Below are 17,772 nucleotides of genomic sequence, written 5' to 3'. Positions count from 1 at the left end.
GGTGGCGGGCACTGAGGTGGGCACTTGACAGGATGAGCACTGGGTATTATTCTGTATGTTGGCAAATTGAACATCAATAAAAAATAAATTTATTATTAAAAACAAAACAAAAAAAATGATTGAGATTTTTAAGGAATGTATCTTTAGCTCCACAAAACAAAATTTTTGTTTTGCATTATCTTTTTTTTCCATATAATGGTTAATTTGAAGGAAACGAGAAAACAACGATGATTTTAAAAATTAGCACCACAAAGATGAGCATGGAAGTAGCCTATGTAAATGTCACATAGACTCTTAAATATATAATGGAATCTGATCATCTTCTTTGTCAGAGTTGTGACTAGATGTCACATACAGATATTTTATGGCATTATATATAACCATGTGGTGTTGTTATAGCATGTAACATGACATTTGACAGACATAAAATAGCTCTCTGAAGTGAAGAGGGCACTGAGACAAAGTCATCAAAATTTTCATGAAAAACAAAATAAACAAAACAAATGAAAAGGGCAAATGATTACAAAGGGAATAGTTATTAGTATCTCTCTTTCCTGTCATAAGATCACTCAGAAAATTAAGCCTCTAAATGAGGGGACTTTAAATATTATTTTTGAAAATTTAAATTTCTGAGGGCACCTGAGTGGCTCAGTTGGTTAAGTATCTGACTTCAGCTCTTGTTATGATCTCAGGGCCCTGGGATCATGCCCTGCGTTGGGCTTCACGCTAACTGGGGAGTCTGTTTTCCCCTATCCCTCTGTCCCTCCTCCTGCTTGTGTGCTAGCATGTTCTCTCACAAATAAATAAATAATTTAAAAAAAAAGAAAGAAAGAAATCCTTAAATGTCTGGGGACAATTTCAACCCCATTGTGAAGACACCAGCTACTTTACAAAGTATAAGGATCTCTTATTTCTAGCATTGACAGAGGATAAGATTTTCCACACAAACGAGGACTAACATCAAAACTGTTTTTTGGTTGACTTCAACCCTTTTTATAAAATTCCTTCTGAAACATATACTTCATACTTCCTTACCTCCTCAAACTGATTATACAGACATAGTCATCATTTTATTGATGATTTGGAGCCATCATAATAAACATCAATTATTTTGTAGTCAGATTCTTCTTAGCTGTTAACACTGAGTTTATTGCTCTGAAAAGAAATTCTTCTACATAGTTATTTTTTATTTCCTATATCTGTTATTTATTTATTTATGTTCATCTCTTTCAGCTTTCAGCTGTTCCTACTTACTGCTATCAATATTCCTGTATCTGTAATAACTTTAATATTCTAATTTCAAATTCTAGTTGGCTGGAAAACCAATAACCTGGCTTTGGAATTAAGTGAGCTAATGATGATGCATTCTTCTTATCTTTAGCCTGTGAAATATTATGCAAAGATATTTTGGCATCTATGTTTGCTTTTTAAAAATTTCTCTGCCTACTCTTGCTCTTAGCTGCATCCCCCATTAGGTTCAGTAAATGAATGAATGATTTTTAGATGAAAAAAAAAAGGTGTTTCTAATATTCAAACCTCTAACTGGGTCTATAGGGGGAAAAAAGTAGGCAAGTTAAGGTCAATGCACTATCTTCTGACCACCTATATGGTCATTTTTAACCTCCCAAGAGTTAACTACACCATGATCCTTTCTTTCTTCTACACTTACATGCAGTCATTGGTTAACAAATTCCTATTTTAGTATTAAGAAAAAAAGAATCGTTTTCCACGCTACCCAGGGAAGGATCCATACGGCGGCGTTGTTTTGCATTCCCATTGTAACTTAAAGGGAAACTTAAAAAACGTCCAGAGCCCTTGATGCTCTGCAAATGAAGGAGGAGGATGTCCTCAAATTCCTTGCAGCCGGAACCCACTTAGGTGGCACCAACCTTGACTTCCAAATGGAACAGTACATCTACGAAAGGAAAAGGGATGGTATCTACATCATAAATCTGAAGAGAACCTGGGAGAAGCTTCTGTTGGCCGCTGATGCCACTGTTGCCATTGAAAACCCAGGGGATCTCTGGGTGGCTTAGCGGTTGAGCATCTGCCTTCGGCCCAGGGCATGATCCTGGACACCTGGGATCCAGCCCCACATCAGATTCCCTACATGGAGCCTGCGTCTCCCTCTGCCTGTGTCTCTGCCTCTCTCTGTGTGTCTCTCATGAATAAATAAATAAAATCTTAAAAAAAATAAAAAAACCCAGCTGATGTCAGTGTTCTATCATCCAGGAATACTGGCCAGCGAGCTGTGCTGAGATTTGCTGGCTGCTTCACTCCTGGAACCTTCACTAACCAGATCCAGCCAAGGAGAGCCAAGGCTTCTGGAGGCTACTACTGATCCCAGGGCTGACCGCCAGCCTCTCACAGAGGCGTCTTATGTTCACCTGCCTACCATTGCTCTGTGTAACAGACTCTCCTCTGCACTATGTGCACAATGCCTTCCCTTGCAACAAGGGAGCTCACTCAGTGGGTCTGATGTGGATGCTGGCCCAGGAAGTCCTGTGCATGCGTGGCACCCTTTCCCGAGAGCACCCATGGGAAGTCCTGCCCGACCTCTACTTCTGCAGAGATCCTGAAGAGATTGAAAAGGAAGAACAGGCTGCTGCTGAAAAGGCTGTGACTAAGGAGGAATTTCAGGGTGAATGGACGGCTCGAGCTCCTGAGTTCACTGCTACTCAGCCTGAAGTTGCAGACTGGCCTGGAGTGTGCAGGTGCCCTCTGTGCCTATTCAGCACTTTGCCACTGAAGACTGGAGCTCAGCCAGCCACTGAAGATGGGTCTGCAGCTCCCACTGCTCAGGCCACTGAATGGGTACGAACGACCACTTAGTGGTCTTAAGCTGCTCTTCCACAGAAGGAACAAGATGGAAATAAGGTTGACAGAAAATAAACAGTTTCTTAAAATAAATAAATAAATAACCTAGCTCTGATTGAGGTCAATCTTAACCTGCTGTCCATGTAGTCACTTTCAAGCCATTAAAGGGCACTTTGGTACCTAGGCTAAGAAAACATAAAAGACACAACCAAAGACACAGCGTTGTGTGTTCAGGCATTCTACACCTGTTTATGGCATCAGAATAGTGATAGGTACATAACTTAAACATTTTGAACTGTCTCTGCAAATGAATATGAAAGTGCCACGAACTCAAAACTAAAACTCATATCAGACAACCCTTCTTAAGACTCTAGGCACTATGTGGTCCATAAAGTAAAGCATATAGTATTATTTCTCTAAGCACAAATAATTCTCATGTAAGATGACCGAGAACAATCCTCAAGGTTCTCTACAATGAAGTACTTATCCAAGAGATAAAAGAAATCTGCCAAATTTACATAAGAAACAAAATGAGTAAATATTTGAAAATCCAAAAACAGCTAGGTGCCCTATATAATACCACTTCGTGGCCAGACTAATTATTTATCATCTTTCTGACTCAGTTTCTTCTTCATTCGTGGAGGTAGGGCTACTTATAAAGGGACAATGCTGGTATTGTCTACTCTGCAGGGCTGCTTGGGGAGTTAATGACTGATTGAAAATCTTGTGAATTTTTCATTTCAAATGAGATAATATATGCAAAAGGGTTCTGAAAACTTGTTGAGCATGATAGTAATGATTAAAATCAGTATAAAAGAAGTTAGTTATCTGCAAAATATACTTTGATGCAGACGCATGCTGGATGTAAATATTTCACTGCTTCAATGCCCTTTCTATGCACAAAATTTTTATTGTAAATGTTATAAAAGTTATCTTGCACAGAAAGTATGTACCAAATAAAAAGCAAAACATACACACACAGTATTGATAAAAATATGAAATGAATGCTAGCAATAATAGCAATAAGAATGTGAGGGCAATAAAATATTTGCAAAAGTAAACCTATTAAGGATGTCTCCAAAAACTTCATGACACTTCGAAAACAGATTCAAGAATTGGAACAATCAGAAAGGAATTGCTTCGGATGAAAAGAAAAAGAACAGTTGAAAAAAATAAGGTAATCAAGGTTCTGTTTCCTGCAGGAATACATTAATTCATCCAATGAGTATTCCATGAAAGCCTACTACATGCACCTTTCCACCAGCTCCTGTTCATTTTTCGGGTCTCAAAATAGGTATCAATCCCTCAGGAAACCTTCCCTAGAGTGTCTCTCTGAGAACAGTCTGCATTTCTTCTATCACAGCATTTCTCACATCTTTTGGCAATTGCTTCCTTCTCTCCCTCAATAGACTATAGCTCTAAAAAGGCTGCGTTCTTCTCTGTCTTGTTTGCAGTGTCAAAAAAATATTTGCTGAATTAATAAACAATAGGCCCTGTGCTAGGAAATGGGAATGTAAAGAATACAGCATGGCCCCTGACCTCAGGGAGCTCGCAGTCCAAACAAACAACGGTAACACCCATGGTAAGTGGAATGAAAGAGGGTCCCCTGGGGCTGGGGAGAGCAGGATGTCAAGGGAGATTTTCTGGACAAATGGAGTAGAGAGAAGAGAGAGCCAACCAGCAAGTCACAGAGCCCATCTGGACGATAGTCTCCTCATAATGGAACTCTAGGAAATTTTAAATTGAGATCATAAGAGTCAACATAAATATTTAGAATGAGTTACATGAAAAACTGAGTTTCAGAAAAAGTGAAAGAGACATTTTGGAACTACATGGCTAAACTGTGTTTCTCAAAAGCACAAGCATTCTGGTGGAATGTTAATAGTTACTTAGTGAAAAATCAGAATTCCACGGACAAGTATATTTGAGAAATATTACATAGTTTACCCCAATGGGAGGATTCACAGGGCTCCTTAGATTATTACAGGCTCTAAGTAGTCCTACAGGAAAGAATCTTCCTAAACTTTCTTTAAACCAAGTTTTCCAAACTTTTTCCATTAGGGACCCTTTCCTCTGAGACGACCACTGCCATCTCAGGGGATATGATTTGAAAACACAGATCTAGACATGTGTAAGTTAGTTCTATGTTACCTTCTTCATCAACAGTATCATGTAAATTACTTTTATTAAACTATAATATTTCAAAAGCTGTATGCAGCATCAGTGAGAATCACCTCAGAAACTATAGCTAGTGGTAATTAGACCTGATTAACTAATTAGATTTGTGGTCACCTTCTCATATGCTTCTCATATAACTTTTATAGCATTATATATATTTTTTTAGAAAAACACCTAGGGTGCCTAGGTGGCTCAGTCGGTTAAGCATCTGCCTTAGGCCCAGATCATCTGATCCCAGGGTCCTCAAATCTAGCCTCACATGGGGCTCCCTGCTCAGCGGAGAACTTGCTCCTCCCTCTCCCTCTGCCCTACCCCCCATTCATGTTTGCTCTCTCTCTCTCTTTCTCTCTTACACAAACACACACACACACACACACACACACACACACACACACACATGCTCTCAAATAAATAAATACAATCTTTAAAAAAAAATAAAAATATAAATAAATAAAACACAAAAAGATTCAGCATTTACCAAAGGGCATGTGAGACACGTGTCCCCAGTTCCACTTTCATCTCTTACTGAGAGAATGGAGGCATGTTATCAGTGACTTCCTGTGGGACCCTGGAAGAGCAAGTCTTTCATGGTTTGGTCTCTACAAGGAAGAGAAGAGCTGACTTGGATTGTCTCTACTATTCTGGTATCACAATCATCCTACAGTGATGCTTTAATATATTTTTCCTTTCCGTAGCCAATTTTTATTATCAAAAATATGGTGTTAATTTTTAATTGTTTCTTTTCATTCTAATCACCTTCCAAGGTTATCAAAAGCCTGTGGTGGGTAGAAGTGTTTTAAAGAACTTTTGATCTCTTAACTGATTTCCTATTCCTGTGTAAAAGACAAACATCAATCCACAATGGGCTGTTATTTTTGCTCGGGTTGGAAAATTTTTTGTATTTCTAACAGTAGACCAAACTACTGAACAATTTTAGTTCCACTTCAGTTCTGGAAAAAACTATATTTGTTCCATTACAGTCTTTAAGAGTAGATTACATAATGTATTCCTAAATAAAGTTATAAATTGAACATTTAATCATGTTTGCACTGAAAATCAGGTACATGTTTTCAGCTGATAGGAAAATTTAAAACAGCCCTTTAAGTATAGGTTTCCTGCCATCCAAAAGACAGCATTTAGTTTAGATGATCACTTTTTTTCAGAAGACACCAAGAGATAACATTAAATGAAAAAAGATACGAGGGTTATAGAAATCCCCAAAGCTGAGAATGTAGTAAAGACTTCAGAGCAAAGACAAAATCTGAAGAAGCAGAGCACAACCAGTCTGCAGAGTAGTTAACTGATGAGAGAGATGGTCCTCATTATCCACTCAATTGACAGTTGGGATGACAAACTCATGTTTAGACAAACTGAGGTAACAGTGATTCTTGAATATTTATAGATTATGAATCTCAGAGCTGAAAAAGTTTGAGTTGATGCATTTGAGGCCCCAAAAAGAACATTACAGTCTGTTGCACCCCTGTGAAGACAAGGCAAGTAAGCTCCATATGCCACCTTTCCCTTTTTTTGAGAGTTCCATGCTTGGGAGAAGGAATAAAATTTTGAATTTGGACCATAAATCCAAAGTGGTTTTTCAAGGTTTGAAAATCTTACTCTTTTTGAATTACAACTCTGCCCTGCTTTGACATTGGAAGGCATTCATGACTGCTATCAAGGTAAAATAGAAATTGATGGATTGAAAGACCATGTTTCTTTAGCCTGTGTCATTCGGAGTTTGTCGAAGAGAGCTGGGATTTATTATGTGTTCATTAGTTCTAGGACTATGGGGCCATGGTTGGTGCTTTTTATGTTAATGAATTCTCTGATTCACGTAGGAGATGTTAGAGGTGAGAAATCCTGGCTAATCCTCACTAAAAAAAATCTGCATCTTACCAGCACTCTTTTAAAAAAGTAGCATTGTTGAAGAGTTTTAATTCTTCCATGTTTCCATATTCAGAAATAACGTGATAATAAAGAATGCCTAGAGTTGTCAGTTGAAGAAAAAAAACAATAGGAATATTGATATTGATAATTCTAAGGAAAGCTAAATGTTTAAAGAGTAAATGATAGTCTTTGAAAAATATGCCTCTAATCTCTAAAAAGATTAGAGAAAAACTATATTCACTTTTGTGGAAAGAATCATCTGAGAGATAAAGATCCCAAAAGGAAGAGACCATTCATGATTGGTCATAACCAAGAAAGGCAGGAAAGGGCTGCAGGGGTGAGTGTAAGAACCAGTAGGAAATGGGTGCCTGCCCAGGAGGGCAATTAGAGAGGCCTCAGCAGCATGGCTCTGGGACAAAATTTTAAAGGTGGTAGAAATTTGAGATGACAGTTGCGAACCATAAAGAAACTGGCATGTGATGAAACTATTACTAGTAGAGCTCTAAAAGTCAAGCTCTAAAAGTCATTTACCAAGCTCTAAAAGTCATTCAGTGAAGTCCATAATCTTAGAAAAGCGTAAGCCAAGACTAATCTAGTTATACCCAGAGAGTCTGGCATCTCTTTTTAAATAGCCTGAAACCAAAAGAGGGAGTCAGAGACTATACAGAACACAGGAGACAGGTCACATAGCATAGTTTATAACAATGGCCCTTGACCTTCTTTGCCCGGTTTCAATCACCCGGGAAGCTCTCTTAATACACACTCAAGCCCAATCCCCTGAAATCTGGATTTGGGATTCAGGTTGGGGCCCCAGGCATCCTTACTTTTTAAAGGTTCCAAAGTGACTCCTAAAGTTCTGCCAGGACTGAACAACTCTGGGTGATAGCAGGGGACTCTTTAAATTGAAATGTTATTTTCAGAAACAACAAACGGCAAAAGTGATTGCCCTAAATATTCAGAGTCCGAATCCAGCTAGCTCTCTACCTACCTTTCTCACCTTATTTTGCATGTACTTCTCTCTCCAATAACCATCCTGCCTACTGCTCTCCAAAGATGCAGTGTTTTCATGCCTCCATCCTTCTTTCATGATGCCTCTTCTGCCTTTATGACATTTCACCTGCCCTGTCTCCTCTTCATCAGCTAGTGAATTATACCATCTAGAAAGATCATTTGCAAGTCACCTTTTCAGTGATGTTTTTCTCAGGGTCTTCTATCCCCATCCCTCTCTCCATGAGTCCATTAGCACTTGACTGAATCCAAAAGCTTACCACTTCCTGTTGTATTATAGTTCATTGTTCGGTCTGCTGTATCCCCAAGATGAGCCAGTAACACTCACTCAGCTGTGCTGACAGCTAGTCCTTAGGCAGCCAGATTTTCGAACACATAACCCTCTGCTACAGCTGATTGGATGAGGGCAAGCATCTGATCCAGGACAATTATCCCCCAGGAGAAGCAGGGAACTGTGAGCCAGGATTCAAATGCAGCTCCACCACATTCGAACTCTCTGCTCTTTGTGCTATGTTCCACTGCCAGCTTATTTTGGGTAACAAAATTATCTATAATAGAGGGGGAATGGATCACTAAAAATAACACACTTATCACAGAAAATCTAGAAAATAAAAACCAACTAAAATAAAATTTAGATTACCTATAATCCCAAAATTCAGATACAATTAAATTGTTAACTTTTGGGACATATAGGTATAAAACTTTTTATATAGATATATAGATAGATATAACTGTTTATATATATAAATACATATACACACACATATATATACACATACAATTACTGTATAAAAATGTTATATGTATAAACAGTTTTATATCCATATATCCCGAAAATTAACATATACATTTGGGGGGAAGTAGTTATATATAATGAAGAAAAGATTTTTTTAATTACATATATAATTAACATTCATTAAGGAATGAAATATTCCTTTATAAAAATAATCCAAGGGGTGCCTGGGTGGCTGTCAGTTAAGCATCTGACTCTTTTTTTTTTTTTTTAAGATTTATTTATTTATTTATGATAGGCATAGAGAGAAAGAGAGGCAGAGATTCAGGAGGAGGGAGAAGCAGGCTCCATGCCGGGAGCCTGACGCGGGACTCGATCCTGGGACTCGATCCCGGGACTCCAGGATCGCGCCCTGGGCCAAAGGCAGGCGCCAAATGCTGAGCCACCCAGGGATCCCCAGCATCTGACTCTTAATCTCAGCTCAGGTCTTGAACTCAGAGTTGTGAGTTCAAGCCTCGTGTTGGGCTCTACACTGGGCATGGAGCCTACTTTAAAAAAAAAAAAAAAAAGATAAAAATAAAAATTCAAAATACCATATAATAGTCATAAAGTTACCATGACTTATTTTGGACATTTAGACTAGATCTAATTCTTATAAGTTATACTGTAATAAATACTGTGGTTAAAGCTTTGTATTTATTCTTAGCTATCCTTAAAGATATATTAATAAAAACTGAATTATGGGTAAAAGACTACACAGACTTTCAGGACTTTTCTTCAAATTGATTAGCTACCAAAAGGTCTGCATATCCATTTTCCCACATTTTCTCCCACACTTAATATGCAAACTTTTTTTGCCAGTTTTTTCAGGTGAAAATTACATCTCTGGTTTTTAGCTTTAATTTCTTTGATTATTAGTGACTGAGCATTTTTCTTTTGAGGGAGGTCATTTGTATTTCTTTATTGTGAATTTCTTACTTAGGCCTTTTGTTTTTTTCTTCCTGAATTGTTTTATTTATTGATTTGTAAAAGCTCATTATGCAACAATGGTATTTCTGCCATATATGTGGAAACATTTTTTATTTCATGACTTACCATTCTATTTTATTTAAGATGTCTTCTGATCTGCAAAAGAGTTTGCTATGGAGTATGAGAAATCTATCAATTTCTATGTTGGCATATGCTTAGGGATCATGCTTAAGAAGATTTTCCTCAAAAAAAAAAAAAAGGAAGATTTTCCTCGACCCTCAAATAATACAAATATGTACCTTATATTCTCATATAATTTTAAGTTCTCATGATTAGCCTTTACATTTTTTATCATCTGGAATTGATTTTTGTATGTATGATGAAAAAGAAATGTAGCTCTATTTTTTCCCCAAATAGTTCACAGTTCTCATAACATAATATCAGTAATTTAAATGCTAACTTAATTATACATTAAAATTATATTAAAGTCTTATGTGTATATATATGTGTATGTATATATATATATCAGGATGTTTCTGATTTTTCTAAGTTTTTAATTATGTCCTATTGATCTGCCTACATTACTGTGCTGACCCATCCTGTGTTAATTATTGTAGTACTGCCAAATTATTAAGTATCATTTGAAGTACACCTCTCTTATTAATACTTTTAAAAAACTATTATTGCTTGCTTATCCTTGCACATAAATTGGAATGTCATTAAAATGCCTTTGATGTTTTAACTGAAATATAATTAGATTTAAGAAATTAACTTGAGCTATAGTACCCTGTCTCTATCTCCATCATCCAGGACTGTGCCTAAAACACAGCAAGTACTAAAAGTTGCTTGATTTATGCAGATCACTGCATTTTGGTTTCAGTTTAGACAGTATATTAGGTGTGACCCTTACAAGGACATAAAGTGTATATCTCTATATTTATTTTTATTTCTTTATCTATATTAGTAGAAGTACTGAACCAAACTGGCATTGGACTACATTAAGATTTGGACTATATTAAGATTAAATAAAGTAACTTATTAAATTCTTTGATGTTTGCCATCAAGGCAAAGGGCAAATTCTTTTGTTATATATTCCAGTTATATATATATATATATATATATATATATATATATATATATATATATATAGTTAATCCCACTAACTCAGATATGAAAGAATAGTATTCTTGGTGAGGTAAGCAGACCTCTCAGATGGACCCCAAAATTCCTACTTCCTGGTATAGACACACCTTCCCAAGTAGTCAAACATTAACCCAGTAGTTTCCCCTCATCCACAGGGGATACATTCCAAGACCCTCAGTGATGCCTGAAATGCAGATAGTACCAAACCCTATATATATTATGTTTTCTCCTACATATACATACTTATGATCAAGTTTAATTTATAAATTATGCAGAGTAAAAGATTAACAACAATAACCAATAACAAAATACAGATCTTCCTTGATTTCTAATGGGGTTCATTCCAGTATACTATCCTAAGCTGAAAATGCATGTAATACACCTAGCCTACCTAACATCATAGCTTAGCCTAACCTGCCTTAAATGTGCTCAGAACACTTGCATTAGCCTACAATTGGACAGAATCATATACATAAAGCCTATTTGATAATCAAGTGTTGACTACCTCATGCAATTTATTGGATACTGTAATGCAGGTATAGAATGGTTGTATGAGTGCAGAATGGTTGTAAATGTAGGGGTTGTCTACCCTCCACATGGTGTGGCTGAATGGAAGCTGTGGCTCATTGCTGCTGCCCAATATCATGGGACAGTACTGCACTGCATATCACCAGCCCAGAAAAAGATCAAAATTCAAAATTTGAAGTTCCATTTCTATGTGTTTCACTTCCACACCATTGAAAAATCACTAGTCAAACCATCATGACTCAAAATAATTATAATAATACACTGCAAAAGGGACACCTGGATGGCTCGGTGGTTGAACTCCTCCCTTTGGCCAGAGGCGTGATCCTGGCGTCCTGGGATCGAGTCCCACGTTGGGCTCCCTGCTTCTCCCTCTGCCTGTGTCTCTGCCTCTCTGTGTCTCTCATGAATAAATGAATAAAATCTTTAAAAAAAAAATAATACACTGCAATAAAAGCTTATGTTGGGACGCCTGAGTGGTTCAGCGGTTGAGCGTCTGCCTCCGGCCTAGGGCCTGATCCTGGAGTCCCAGGATCGAGTCCCGCGTCGGGCTTCCCGCATGGAGACTGCTTCTCCCTCTGCCTGTGTCTCTGCCTCTCTCTGTGTGTCTCTCATGAATAAATAAATAAAATCTTAAAAAAAAAAAAAGCTAAAAAAAAAAGCTTATGTAAATGTGGTCTCTTATTCTTACACACTCTCCCTCAAAATATCTTTTTAAAAAAGATTTATTTATTTATGAGAGGGAGAGAGACAGAGCAAGTGGGGGCAGGGGCAGAGGGAGGGAAGCCCCAAGCTGACCACCCACTGAGCTCAGAGCCCAAAGCCAGGTTCCACAAGGGGCTGGATCCCACAACCCATGAGATCATGACGGAGGCCGAAACCAAGAGTTCCACGCTTAACAGACAAAGCCATGCCCAGGTGCCTCATAAAATATCTGATTGAACTGTACTCACCTTTCTTGTGATGATGCGGGATGGTAAAAGGCCTATGTGGAGATGGCGTGAGGTGAGGGACGGAGGGACTGGGACATAGAGTTGGCCTACCATTGACCTTCCGATGATCCGTCAGAAGGATAATCTGCTTCCCCACCACAGGGAACCGTGGGTAACCAAAACCCTAAGAGGCGAAACTCAGAAAGCGAAACCACTGCTGAGGGAGGAGAACTATTGTCCGCTGAAGGGCTTTAGCAGGTGTAAATAGTTCTCAAATTCTGCTGTCTCTAGAAAATACTAACCTGAATGTATCTGGCCCAATTAGGTGAGCTCTTAAAAAGGGATAGAACTTTTCATTAAAAAGAGAGAGAGTTTCAAAATGTGAGAGGAGGGATGCCCGGGTGGCTCAGCAGTTGAGCGTCTGCCTTCAGCCCAGGGCATGATCCCAGGGTCCAGGGATCGAGTCCCATATCGGGCTCCCTGCATGGAGCCTGCTTCTCCCTCTGCCTGTGTCTCTGCCTCTCTCTCTGTGTCTCTCATGAATAAATAAATAAATAACATCTTTAAAAAAAAATGTGAGAGGAATCTGACACAACATTGAATCTCCATTGCTGGTTTGAAGACAGAGGGAGCCACATGGCAAGGAATGTGGGGGGCTGTTAGGAGCCTGAAAGCAGCCTCCAGCTGTCAGCCAGCAAGGAAATATAATCTTCAGGCCCATAACCCCAAGGAACTGATTTCTGCCACAACCATATGAGCTTGGAAGAGTACAGCACACAAACCCCTCAATTTTAGGCTTGTGAGACTCTGATCCACAAAACCCAGTCTTGCTATGACAGACTTCTGACCTACAGAACAGTTTGGTAACTGTTTTAACCATTAGTTTAAAAATGGATGTTATTGGGACGTCTGGGCAGCTCAGTGGTTGAGCGTCTGCCTTCAGCTCAGGTCGTGGTCCCCGGGTTTCGGGATCGAGTCTCACATCGGGCTCCCTACATGGAGCCTGCTTCTCCCTCTGCCTGTGTCTCTGCTTCTCTCTGTGTCTCGCATGAATAAATAAATAAAACCTTAAACAAAAAATAAATAAAAATGGATGTTAGTTTAAGCTACTAGGTTTGTGGTCATTTGTTATAGCACTTTGACTCATACATCATTGCATCCCAGATCTAAAGGTATTAATGTGACTTAACTTCACCAATAACTTACCTGCGTCTTGGTCAGAATTGGGTACATCAAGAATCACTATCAAAAGCAATATAGAATATTTGCAGTAAGGCAAATTGCACTAGGCTAGGAGAGACTCAGTAATGCATATTGCCATTACAGTAATAGTAAGTATCAGTTGGGATCCATCAAATATTAATGTTGTTAAAAATGAAAGACACTTGAGAATTTTTTTAAAAATCTGTGTTTAGTACACAGCCAAGACCTTGTTAGGTAAATGTTTTGGGGTTATCTCTTATCTACATTCTGTACCCTACCATGGCCTACCTCATTTTCTAATGCAATCTAGAGAACAAACACTGGGGACCTGTAAGTCACACTTTGTATAAAATGTGTTTCTAGAATAGTGACATTTCAGTGGCTCCTTAGGCCCCTTCAAACATGTGATTGACAAAAACCACTATTCAAGAAGGCTCTCATCTTCCTCACACATTAGAAGTGGAAACAGTAGAAGAGTTCCATTTCTGTTTAAAGAATAAAAGTGTTTTTAAGGTTCCATCTTGGTCAAATGACTTCAGTCTTTGTAAATGGGAAAATGCAGAAGCAGATATACTAATACATAAGTTAGCACAGAATCAGCGAGTAAAGTTGACCTATTCTTTTGAAGAGAGAAGTATCTCTTACCCACACAAACATGGCATGTGAGCGCACAGGTGGCAACTCAACAAAACCAAGATGAAAAAGAAAATGACTATGGAAAAGTTGGGCATCTAAGGACATAATTTCTTTTACACAAAGCATGCTTCATTCTTTTAGGACTACTCCAAAAAAAAGCTTAGTTGTATTTCCAACAAGGTTATTTTTTCTAGTAGCAAGTTCATGTTTTCTCCCTTGGCAGAGTAATTCTGAAAATAAAAGAATTTTCTTTAGCCAACATTCCATCTATCAGTAAAGAATAGTATAGCTTCTAGTCAATGACCTTAACCTCTCTTCTTCATTTGCTGGCCTTTTATGGGGATTAGTGGCTCTCTGAGTTGAGTCTCTATAGTAGCTTATCACCTTTGGCAATGGAAAATCAGAGCTTAGGGTCCTCTTTTGAAAGGATTAACACAAATATCATCTTTATGTTACAAGTAGTGATATAGCCTGATGTGTATAAGAAATCTGCTAAGTGTCTGCACCCCTTCATGCAAGCTCCTGAGATAAAATAAATTATTTCACTCTGGCTTTCAACTAAATTGCAACTACCAGATCTAGCCCAATAACCAACATCAGACCAGCCAAAGAAATATCCTTGCATGCAGATTACCTTTATAAGTATTTCAATGATGAAGTGGTGTATGAAGAAGCAATCTCATTTCTACATTATAAATTCTTTTTCTTCTGTCAAGAAAAGGATGGGGCCCTGCCCAAATCCTCTTCACATGTCACCCAATCTAGGTTGAATTGTGGTATTCTTGTAAACTTATAGTAGGACTCTAGAGTTACCCTAAATATAACTTTTTTAAAAATCACCATACTATAATGCCTTCAATAACATGTTTGAGTAAATAATGAAAGGAAGCAAAATTCAACTCAAGAGAGAATTTTTTCTAATATTTTTAATCTAAATTGAATCTAAATTATGTAATCACATTGACATGGGTTTGGGACCAAGTAAAATTTTAAAAATATTCTCCACATTACATTTAGTTGATTTTTTCTTAAGGAGGAAATTGAAAAAAGTTTAGTCTTTTTTCTCTCCAAACTCCTGGATGGTAGATGGAGTGATGTGCAGCCATGGTAATGGAAGAGATAACAAAGGGATTACTTGTTGTTGGTTTGAAAATCTACCACTGAGCATTGCAAACCTGAAGAGGCTATGAGAGCCTCACAAGACACTCCCAGAGACCCTGGAAAGTTGTTTGAAATTCAAGTCTTCTTCTTTTTCTTTTTCTTTTTTTAACATAATTGAAATGATGGCTACTCTATATTATCACCATTTCTTTGAAAATCTGGGGGAATCTGTGCTTTTGGCCAAAAAATGGACTTTCAGTAACATTACTTCCTGGTGGAACTTGGAAGAATGCCACCATATCTCCTGAATATCTTTGAGTAACATCTGGAACAATGGGAAAAGAGAATCAGAAGTAAATCAGGACCAGGGATGCCTGGGTGGCTGAGCAGTTGAACATCTGCCTTTGGCTCAGGGCATGATCCTGGAGTCCCAGGATCGAGTCCCATATCAGACTCCCTGCATGGGGCCTGCTTCTCCCTCTGCCTGTGTCTCTGCCTCTCTCTCTGTGTGTCTCACATGAATAAAGAGATAAAGTCTTAAAAAAAAAAAAAAAGAAGTAAATCAGGACCAGAAAGGTGATGCCCTAAAGAAATTGGAGATTTGCGCTAATAAACTGAAGTATATTAATGTCACTGTTTAGAAATGGTGTCTTTAAAGAATAACCTACTTTAGTTTTGTTTCACTTTTTATTTTTAAATTTTAATTATTTATTTGAGAGAGAAAGAGCACAAACAGTGGAGAAGAGGAGAGGGGAAAGCAGGCTCCTCTGAGCAGGGAGCTTCATATAGGGCTCTATCCCAGGATTCTTAGATCGGGACCTGAGCCAAAGGCAGACACTTAAATCACTTAAGATATCCAAGGTGTCCCCAAAATAACCTATTTTAAGTTTAACCATACTTTCCATAAGGAAAGGGGGCCATATATTTTTGTTCTGCTTCTGTGTCAAGAATTGATATCCTTGAATTTTCACAAAATCCCTAACAAGATAAATCGTATTATCCCCACCTTATAGAAGAAGAAATTGAGGCTCAGGAAGGTTACATAACTTGTCTAAAATCATAAAGTCTTGGGCACCTGGGTGGCTCAGTGGCCTTTGGCTCAGGTCGTGATCCCAGAGTCCCAGGATCAAGTCCTGCATCAGGCTCCCCATGGGAAGCCTGCCTCTGCCTATGTCTCTGCCTGTCTCTCTATGATCTCTCTGTGTCTCTCATGAATAAATAAATAAATAAATAAATAAATAAATAAATAAATAAATAAAATATTTAAAAATAAGAAGGTAAAATCATACAGTCTATAAATGGCAGATGCCAAAGTTAAAGTCTTAATCTCCTATTCTTGATTTAAAACATGAATGAAGGTTTTATTCTTTGTTCTTATTGAATAAGGGTTTCACCCAGTAATATATATAAGGAAGGCAAAGCATCTCAAGACGTCAGATCAGAGAATGAGAGGAATGCATCTGATCTTAGGTCAGAATAGGAAAAGATGCCCAAAGTGGAATAAATTACACCAAGCAGTAATAATAATAATGCATAAAGATTCAAAAATACTTGAAAAAATGGAGGAGGATATAGCAATAAATTCACAAGTAAATATAAAGCAATAAAATAAAAACAAAGAAAAAATAATAGATTTTTTTAAAAATAAAAAGAACACCATTCTTAAATGTTTCTTTTTTATCTCCTCTGCCCTACCATGTTACCTAGAAATAGAATGACAATGTACTGCATCAAATTGGGATATTTTTGAAAGTCAAAGGAGGTCCTATCAAAAATTATTGTAGTTCAACAAGACCTTTAAACATTGTGACAATGAAGGATGATGAGAAGTTTCATTCTATGGCAAATAGTTGCCTTTGTAGTAGGGCTGATAATGTGCAAAACACACATTTCTTGTACTTTAGTACTACAAAACTACCTTACAATTTCTAGTTTCCCCCCTTAAGCTGGCTTCCTTTGGCTACCAAAATGTATCCTTTAGGGGGAAAGAGATTAGACTGGATATTTTGAAGCATTACACTGGATATTTACCATTCCAGGAGTATTTCTATTTTAACATAAAACTATTTCATAAGCTGAAGGAATGAATTTCTAACTCTGGAGTACCAGTATAAAAAACCAAGTGGCTCCTCAGCACCTGTTAAAACATCCCATCCATAGGAAAAAGAAGCCCTACTTATCAATTCACCTCCAGCTATAAATACTAGTGAAACCAAACCAAGGTGTCTTTATGAAAGACCAAGGTTATCTGAAAACAGACACTGAACCATTCAATTGAAGTTGTAAAATGTAAGCCAGAGGAAACCTTGTAGGTCTCAGCTCTCAATATTTTTTTCTATTCACAACTTGAAAAGTTGTCATCAGAAAAATGGTCATGGTGCATAATTGTCCTTGTCGAAGAAAGCCTCAATGCCCCCCTAAATGAGTCAATCAGTCTAGAAGAGGATTATTGCAAATGAAGAATTCTGAGATCAGGCTAATCATAGGCACGAATGAATAGGTATTTACCCAGGACCATGGGAGCACAGACTAGACATTGAGACATGTTTAATAAATTCAGTAAGTAATGAATGAGTGAGTGAATAAGGGACATGAGTGAACCTATGACAAGAGATTAGGTCAGGTCTCTACCCAGGTCATCTT

The 17,772-nt window shown here is 37.8% G+C and overlaps 1 long non-coding RNA gene and 1 pseudogene across 2 annotated transcripts in view; one reads left to right on the top strand and one right to left on the bottom strand.

Moving 5' to 3' along the window:
• Window positions 1–17,772, bottom strand: part of LOC118354291 (uncharacterized) — a 295,091-nt gene that overhangs the window by 232,042 nt on the left and 45,277 nt on the right. The gene's annotated exons all lie outside the window — the stretch shown is intronic.
• LOC112654005 (40S ribosomal protein SA-like) lies at window positions 1,785–2,841 on the top strand (annotated as a pseudogene).

The sequence above is a fragment of the Canis lupus genome, chromosome 3 (genome assembly GCF_003254725.2).
Source record: "Canis lupus dingo isolate Sandy chromosome 3, ASM325472v2, whole genome shotgun sequence".
Lineage (NCBI taxonomy): Eukaryota > Metazoa > Chordata > Mammalia > Carnivora > Canidae > Canis > Canis lupus.
Note: the sequence above shows the minus strand (reverse complement) of the source record. Positions and strands in the feature narration are given on the sequence as shown.